Here is a 3,448-nt window from a genome sequence, read left to right as displayed (position 1 = left end):
GCAGTAGTGCAGGATGTTCAGACACAATCTCACGTCAGAAGTTTAATGTTCTTTTTGTAGCAGCTTGAAAAAATACATACATCTGCCGACACCCCCTCAAATCTCCTAGCCGCCTTTGTGGCTGCTGTCTGAGCAGTTGTGTACAGCATATGGAAGACGGAGTTGGCTGCAAACGCATTAATGCTAAACCGTCTCTCAGCTCCAGTGTTAACTGCAGAGTGCTGAGTTTGCACTGCAAATATGAAGCTCTGTGGGTTGGGTTTGTCGTCCAGGCACGAGAAGCAAAAGGCACACACGAGTCCATTGTCTCTTTTGACATGCAAGTGCTCCAGCAGCCTGCTGGGAAGTGCCCCTCCGAAGGGCGCTGGCGCGGGGCTGCAAGCAGGGTCACGCTAGCTTTGCTGCTGGCAGCGCTTGCACGCCTCAGATGGTGAAAAGTCAGCACCAAATCTGTGAGAGGTTTAATAGAAATGGACAGTGGAGATTACATTGTCAGCAGTGCTTGCCATGTATCTTTGGAATGCTTTCAGCAGAGACCCCTCTTTTTTAGTGGTTTGGAGAAAAATCCAAATAGCTCGGAATATTGGACCGCTGCCCCCCTCCCATCCCACGCCCCATGTGGTGTTGAATGGGGCACGCAGGCTGTGGTGCGGCGGGGGTTGATCTCGCCCAGCATCTTGTCTCCAGCCGTGGTCTGTGCCAAAGGGACAGCAGACCCTGAGGGGTGAGAATAAAGAAGCTGCCCGTTGGAGAGGTATTTTCTGCATCCTTTCAGTGGAGGATGGGGGTGATGATGTGAAATAGGTCTTATTGTCACATTTCTGTGCCAGCCCTATGTGTCACCTGTCAGAAGGCCCTGTTCAGGTGCAATTCTTGGTCAGGATCTTGGTCGGGGCATGTTTGAGCTAGAAGAGAAAATACTCAAAAGTCAGCAGGAGGCTGCGGTTGGGAAGGGGGTCAGGTCAGCTGCAAGGCTGCTGGCTCTGTCTTGCCAGCCCTTCAGGAGGCGTCTGCCGTTGTTCTTGGCACAGTGGCATTGCCTGCCCTACAAAGGTTGCCACAGCATTTGGGCGGCTGGGCTGAGGCATTTTCCTATGAAAGTCAATGTGCCTGTGTTGAGCTGGGTCCAGACGGAGAAACCTGAAGTCTGGTGGCACTTAGTGCTGGTGGCGCTTTGTGCTGGAGGCTGAATGAATGCCCCGTATCTGCTGTGTGCAGTTTTATTGCATCCAGCATAAGTCATCAAGCGTGGAAATGTTTATGGGTAGGTGACAGTCATGGACAACGGACATTGCAACCCCGCACCGAGGAAGCAGGGAGCATCCATCTGCCTTTTGGCAGCAGGGTGGAAACCGCGTGAGTGCATTTAATTCACTTAGGGCTCCTGAGCTGTCCTTATGCCTATCTGCCCTCGTATTTCTGTGCGTGAGGGCCCCGTGTTGAGAGTAATTTGCACTTTGTGGATGGTGCAAGTGCCCCAGTATCAGACAAACAGGTGATACAGCTCTGCTGCCGCTCCGTCCCCTGATGCCACATGCCAGAGGCACTGCCATCCCCACGCATGGGGACCCAGACAGCAGACGACTGCGCACATACATCAGGGATCTCACGCACAGGTGGAGGCAGGGGTGCTTGGATTTTTTGTCCCCCTTCAGTTCCCTGAGGCCATGCATTTCCACCCCCAGACATTCACCACAACCACTGCTGCTTTTGGCAGGCTTATCCATTCCATGTCTGGCTGGAATGAGAGCAGGACGTGTACTCACCCCTCTGCGTGGCTCTTCCCATCCATCATTTTCCACAGAGAATAGCTTAGGACCTTCATCCACACCCTGAATTAATTTCCTGGAGGCATCACACCCCCTCGTCCCTCTCTTGCCCACTGACCGCTGCCTTCCAGCCAGCAGGGCACATCCCGAGAAGAGTGAATGATTTTTCCTGTTAAAGGCGTTGCAGTCCATCAAATTATCCCGTGTAAAACAGTGACTCATTGTCCCCTCTTAGAGTGTGTTTCTTGGCTAGAGGAGACTGTCATTAGTGCCAGGGAGCCTGGCTGCCGTCACCAGTCAGTTGGTGGCACAGCCCTGGGGCTCTGGAGAAGCTGCAAGGTGGTGATTTCTGCAAACAAGGATATTATTTTTAGGGGGTCAGCCCTCCTTTCATCTCCTTCCCAGAGGCAGTCATCTTGGGCACTGGGGAGAGCCCATGCACACCTTGTAACAGTGCGGTCGGGGGATCCCCAATACCTTCAGATCTCTGTGTGTGCAGGAACTGTGTGGTTGGAGGATGGAAATGCTGCAGAAGGGTTTGTCCCTGGGGATAGTAGCTGTGGGGCATGCGCGTTTGGTGGAAGGAGGTTGGAAAATGCTCCTTTCCCTCTTGTCTAGGAGGTTTATACACCTAGGCCTCCTCAGAATGGGAAGTGTCTCCTCATAGGTCACTGCCTATGGTACGTCTTCTGAGGAACGTGGCTGGGAAAGAGGTACTGGGGGTGCCTCATCAGCAGAGATGTGGGCTGAAAATGGGTGCTGGAGATGGGGTGCCCCATCACGCTTCAAGAGCCGTTTGTGGCTGCTTGGAGTTGGCCTTAAGTAGCTTCCCAGAAAGCCAAAAGAGTCATTTGGGAAAAGGGGGAGATTGCCAGGGGAGGAGGGTCTGTGTGATAGGGGCTGATAAGACCCCTCTATCGGCTCCATGGGGATGGGACATATTTTATCCAAGTACTGGAGAAGAGGAAGAGGGTGGACCATTGTGCAGCCTTCATCCCTCCTCTGCACCCCTCCCTCATCTTGCCCTGAAATGGTACTTTATCATAGCAGCTATAACATCACTTCTGGATGACCCGGGTGCCTGTGGTGCTGCAAAACCACCTTCTCCCATATGCAAATGTGTGCAGGTTCATCCGTCCGAGCTGATGGGAGAGGAGATTTATCTTTCACTGCTGCAGGTCATGGTGCCTGTTGTACATGGGCTATTCTCTGTGTAAACCTCCTCATGTGCACGTCCTGGCTTGCCCTGCTCAGGTTTGCCTTCGAGCTGCTTTTATTTGTGGTTTTGCCCTTAGCTTTGTGGGTAACCTCCTTGCAACACATCTCTGTTTAGCCCTCCGCAGTTTCTAAGTGCCGGGAGGTGAGGATAGCGGGGGGGGGGAGTGTAATTATTTGGTTTGGCTGTTTCAAAAGGGCTAGGGGGGATGGGAGAAAATGTGTGGCGGGGGGGAAAAAAGCCTGAGCTAAGCTTTCAAGCATCCCTGTGCTGCTGGGACTCGGTTCTGTCTGATCCAGCCAAGTTCAAGTCACTCGGTTGGTTAAATTTCTGCTGAATGAAACAGCTTTAAGTCAGGACCACATGAACCGCCGAGTGGAGCATTCTCCCTTCCCGTGGGGAGCAGTCCCGGCAGGCTGGGCTGCTGGTACCGGGGGGTCTCTGGGCACCATCCTGTACTTTG

This window comes from Fulmarus glacialis, unplaced genomic scaffold (assembly GCF_000690835.1).
Source record: "Fulmarus glacialis isolate BGI_N327 unplaced genomic scaffold, ASM69083v1 scaffold21199, whole genome shotgun sequence".
Classification (NCBI taxonomy): domain Eukaryota; kingdom Metazoa; phylum Chordata; class Aves; order Procellariiformes; family Procellariidae; genus Fulmarus; species Fulmarus glacialis.
Note: the sequence above shows the minus strand (reverse complement) of the source record.